The following is a 6,000-nucleotide window of genomic DNA, read 5'->3' on the forward strand; positions in this document are numbered from 1 at the left end:
AAGGAATTACATGATATATGAAACCAATCACTTGTTCAATTTACCTTCAAAACTAAAACAAGTTCTTCTGCATTGGAAATAAACATGAACCTCTCTCTGAAAAGGGAACAATTTCTAACTCGATGGAAAAAGTACTGTATAAATTTTATCCAGCAATAGTGTTATTAGGAGCATACAACCAGGTTTTCAGAGATAAAGTATGTGAACTACTTAACATACTTATTTCAAAGTAGACATCAGTTTGTCTTCATCTTTCTGTAGTTCAGCATTATGTAATTTTCCAGATATGCTTAGAATAAAACGAGTCTGCCAGAAAATGCTCTATACTTTATATCATGCCTTATATTCATATCAAACTGCAAATTTTACTACTCCATTAAAACTATCCTAATATGTTTAAGTTCTAATATTAATTGTTCTCTGTTGATATCAGACATTTTATTATCTATCATTAGCAAAAACAAATCCAGAGGTGGACATTTTTTTTTTCTGCTTAAAGAAGAAAAATGTATCAAAGAAGCCCTGACAGTTCTGATGCAGGACATCATGGTCTAGATACTCATCAAAACTGTTAATTACTCAGGTGGAGCTGACATCTTGCTCATGAAACAAGGTCACAATTTTTAGTTCTTTTTCCTATCAGTCCTCCAGGAATTTTTGCATCATATAAATGAATTTTAAAAATGAATTAATTCAAATCACATGTAACATAAAAAAGTGATTTCTTAATATTGCAAAAACAGAATCATTTTACCAGATGTGCTGTTGGAGACATCACAACATAACCGTCATATTTCTGTGAGTGTCATTGTGTGCAATGACAGCCATGACGAGCAATACCTGTCTAATGAAGAACTTATGTTTTTCTTTTTACTTTCTTCCTTTTTTTAAACTGAGAAGTGTTTAGAAGAATTTGATCACATGATCTTTTAATAGAATCAGAAGTAATATACCAGCTGGTGCATATTATTCTTTTATGATATTCTGAGGGAAAGTTCTATACTGATTTAATTTTCTTGGGAATAAAATATGTATATTCAGATTTCATGCAAGTCAATCGTCCTTAATGGACAAATGTTAATGATAAATTTAAAATACAACATTTTTGGAACATTTGTAAGTTAAAAATTTTAAGAAGAGTCATACAAGTCATTTTTTATCCACTCTAACACAGAAAACAATATTGGGAAAATTCCCCAATGAAAGGTGCTGCTATCGCTTTTCCTCTGCAAAATTATCAGGTTGATATAATGGTGATGTCCTACTGATTATTCACCACAGACCTTCCAGCAGGATAATGCATTCTTAAAATATGAACTTGAAGCTAAAATATTAAATATGCATTCCCTCCTCCTATAGGACATGTTGAAATGCCACATGCTGTTGGTGAGAATGACCCATAAGTGTTGGATTTTCTCCCCCTTGCTCCTCTTTTCCAGAAACAGTTAGTGTGGCGTGCAGTGAACCAAATCAACAATGTGATTCAAGCTGTCTCCGTAGCTTCTTGGCAAAAGAAAGGATAAACTATAAAAACTCCCCTCCTACAGCTTTCAGCTCTTGCTTCCCACACTTTAACATCTTCTGTCACCTCTGGCGCTGTTACTGACCCATGCTAAGCTAAACTAAAGGATGATAAGTTTGCTGCCTCTGCCCTTGTCCTGAGGGGCTGCACATTATCCTATCAAGTATCAGTAGCCATTTCTGTGGGATATTTGTCACCCCACGAAGGTCTTTGGAACAAATGAAATGGGCAGCGAATTACAAAAATGTCATTCTCTAAAGGAAATGGATGAAGGCTTTTGTTCTCCAGTAATAAATAGATGCCATAGGCTTATAACACTATTTTTATATTAAATTTGACAGGGTTACTATTTCTAGCTAATTAAGGGAACAGCTTGAAAACTATTTCTTTCTGTACTTTTAAAAATAATGCTGCTTCCCCCTTTTCTTCCTACTAATAAATATAAACAGTACCTGGCAATAGATCCTGAAAATCATAGATCATGATTAATTTCAAGTTACTTTTGCTAATGTTTGTTTTAAAAACATACAAAAACCATTTTTAGGGAGAGATTTTGAGAATATAAATGAATTATGTAAGAGGTATCTATGAATGCATTTTAAAAGTATGATTTATACCTATTTCTTCTTTCTTTATAAATCACAAATATATTACTTCCTTTTCTCACTTTTCTCACACATTATGGTTTTACAGGGCACCATGATAAATACGCCATGGACAAAGGTCAAGCAAAGGATAATAACTCAATTCCTTAACTAAAGGCTTCAAAGCAAATCCTCTGTGTTTAACAGCAGTATGCAGGGGTCAAGATGACAATGTCCCAGACTTGACAATAAAATGTGTGTTAATATCTTTCAGCCTCAGTACATTTGTTAAATGGGTATGCCTGGACTGACATACTTAGGTTTTCTTTGAAGTAGAACTTGAGGAAGATACATAATATATAATAAAAAATTAAATAGCACCACATATTTTTAAATAGGCTTGGATTGTGTAGTTTATCAGGTTGAGCTGAATATTTTCATGGTAGTTATAAAATATTTCCAATAAAAATCGGCATATTTCTTCTATACGTTTACCTACACAATGATTTTGGAATTGAGCTACCTTTACTTACTACACTTATTTTGCTAAATAAAATTTGTAAGATAAGTGTTAAAAATAATTCACTGAAATTTTTCAGTGATAGTTAATTTGGCCCATTAATGTATTGATGAAGACTGTTAATAGTTGTGAAAATTATTTAATAGTGAAACAAATGATCTAGACTCAGATTTTCTGGTTTTACATCTTAAATCATAGCATTTGGGTTGACATATAATACTGAATGTCTTGAGTTTAATCAGTATATGTTTACATTTTTACAGAATTGATTAGCAAAAAGAGTAAAAACTATTCAAACCAATTCTAATTTTCAAATTTTTAATTTTTCTTTCTTAACATGAGAATACATGCCTAGCTTTGTGAACTCCCTGATTGTACAAGCTGTGATAAGGGCACTAAGAAAGCCAAAAGTTCTTCAAATAATATCTAAGCATGTCAGTCCACCTCTATCCCTTTAACAGGGATAGATTGAGGCTCAAGGGTACTAATGTACATTTTAATTTCTAGCCAGATCACTGTCATCTTGACTCCTGTATACTGCTGTGAACCACCCAATACCCATCCTCTAGTGTCTCACTTCTGACAAATGAGTATGCAATTCTTGAAACTAACAACTCTTTTTCCTTAAACATTTAACTTCCTTGGCCAATTCTAGTTAGTGATTCTTCCACAATAAGAGAGGGTAACATGTTTGAAAAATATATAAGAAGAAAACTATAAGAACAATATCTATTTGAAGAATAAATTACTCAAAAAAATAAAGTCTAAAGAGGAAAACTCCATTTTTCTTTACAAGTGGAAAATGATGACTGGTATCCCCATGTTTATGTCACACAAGTAATTGCTAAATGGAATATGGTAGATTAAAAAGACTTTTATTAATTGAAAAAGTGTTAAAACACTGTAGTTGGTTATTCAGAAAGTTTGAGTGATTTCTTTTCTGTTGATCTTTAAAAATAGAGCAGGCTTCATTGTATATGATTTTATATGTTCTGTCCCATCCATAGGAAATGAAATGTAGAGTACATAGGATCATTTCGTCATCTCAATACTTGTTTAAAATTTGGCTTCTGTGTTTACCTCACTCTTCAATTCAAGACATTTCTCAAAGGCCACCAGTTTTCTCTTATCCCATATAAAGAGCATTTTAAAATAAATGGATTTTTATATTCTTGATTTATATTCTTTAATGTAATCAACAGGCTGTTGATTACATTAAAACTCAGTTTAAAACTGAGCTTTTTATTTCCCGATATACCTTCCTTCTGATTTCCTTTGTTACACAATAGGAGGCAGTAAATAGAAACCCAGAGTACATCAGTGGTATTGTGGGAAAGATCATAGGAAAGAATGCTATACTTTCTTCTAAGGAAAAAACAAATGACAATAAGCAAAAAGAAATGAGTTTCCCCACCTACTGGTGAAACTGAAGATTGTTTAGCCACATTTGAGACAAGGGCTTCATTTCAGAATAAAAAATCAGATATGAAGCTGTACAGACCAGCAACCACTTGACAGTCTGTGGTGCTTCTAAGAGCAGGGAGAAGAGCAGGAAGTGTGTGGTGGCTGCAAAGCTGTGGTGATCTAATGAAAGACTTTATATGTCCAGGGCTTTCTTTACCTAGTTGACTGGTTGATGGGCACCCAGGAGCATTTCAGTGTATTTTAGCAGTTCTTTGAGATGTTAATGAATTAGAGATCTTTTTGTGAATTAAATAAGTGACTCTGAGATAAGAGAACATATATTTATATGCAATGTTTTATGACAGAGAGGGCAGAAAATGTTCCAACATGGCAACTTGGGAATGTTTTATAAAATAAATCACTTGGAAAACTTATTTTTATTAGTTTTCCAGATTATTTTATCTGATTGATTGATTGATCTGATCATTTTATCAGATCATTTATATCAGAGGCACTTGTACATTTGAACAAGTAATTTGTTTATTTGTAGATTTAGTAATTTGACTAAATCTGCTTAATTATTGTTCAACACAATAAAAGAGGGAATATATGGAAAACATAGGAAGAAAACAATAATTTAGAGTTTGAGGAACTAAATTTCCTAGAATAATCAAGTCTAAAGAGAAAATGTACTTTTACTGTGCTTATTTTTAACAAATGAGAATAATAGCAGGTTAAACTAGAACTTCTTTCATAGAAAAGCTGTTAAAACATTACAGAAATTTTCTCCAAAAGTTTGAGCAACTTCCTTTTATGTTGATCCATGAAAGCAGAATAAATTCTAGCCTATGTAGTCAATTCTCTTGTCTCATTATGCACACCTTCCTTTTCAATTCCTGTCTAGTCAGTTAGCTAGTCTTCTTAATTTAGATTTTTCAATATATCTAGTAACTATACATCATTTTATATTTATTTCACTTTTATTCTAGTTTGGGTCCTCAGAATCTTTCTTTCTTAACTAGATTGGTTCCACAAGACAAAACAAGACAAAACATCCAAATGGGTTACGCTCACCTCTACTCTCTCTCTGAACCTACTGTGCAGCATTGTAAATGAGTCTCCATAAATTGTCCCCCAACCCAACGAGTCTGGAAACAATATAGAATGACATTCAGACTACTGCATCTCTCATGATCTTGGTAAGCTTGGCCAAGTTGCTTACTATCACTATCACCTTGTTTATTCAGAAAAGCAGGAGAGGCTAGGCAGGGTGGCTCACACCTGTAATCACAGCACTTCAGGCGTCCCAGATGGGTGGGTCACCTGATGTCAGGAATTAGAGATCAGCATGGCCGACATTGTGAAACCCAGTCTCTACTAAAAATACAAAAATTAGCCAGGTGTGGTGGTGTGCACCTGTAGTTCCAGCTATTTGGGAGGCTGAGGCAGGAGAATCGAGCCCTGGAAGTGGAGGTTACGGTGGGCCAAACTCATGCCATTGCACTTCAACTTGGGCAACAGAGTGAGACTCCATCTTAAAAAAAAAAAAAAATGTAGGAGTAATCGTAGTACTCCTTCAAACTCTTGGTATTTTAAAAATACGTTCTTTTTTTGTAAAACAAATCCAAGCTTTTTGTCATAGTATGTGCCCTTCCAAGTCAGAGACTTTTGGTAGATGTGTTTCCTAACAACACCTAGATGATACGAAATGTAAAGTATGTTATCTGTGGAATTTGTTGACATTTAGAACATGTATTCAATAGTATTTAAAATACTGTTTTCTTTTTTTTTTTTTTTTTTTTTTTGGAGACGGAGTTTCGCTCTTGTTACCCAGGCTGGAGTGCAATGGCGCGATCTCGGCTCACCGCAACCTCCGCCTCCTGGGTTCAAGCAATTCTCCTGCCTCAGCCTCCTGAGCAGCTGGGACTACAGGCACACGCCACCATGCCCAGCTAATTTTTTGTAGTTTT

The 6,000-nt window shown here is 33.8% G+C and overlaps 1 long non-coding RNA gene across 6 annotated transcripts in view; it reads right to left on the bottom strand.

Annotated features, from left to right (window-relative positions):
- The window catches only part of LOC116548945, a 1,126,598-nt gene that overhangs the window by 324,999 nt on the left and 795,599 nt on the right, over positions 1–6,000 (bottom strand). The gene's annotated exons all lie outside the window — the stretch shown is intronic.

Source organism: Sapajus apella, unplaced genomic scaffold (genome assembly GCF_009761245.1).
Source record: "Sapajus apella isolate SASKATOON/1434 unplaced genomic scaffold, GSC_monkey_1.0 scaffold6, whole genome shotgun sequence".
Classification (NCBI taxonomy): domain Eukaryota; kingdom Metazoa; phylum Chordata; class Mammalia; order Primates; family Cebidae; genus Sapajus; species Sapajus apella.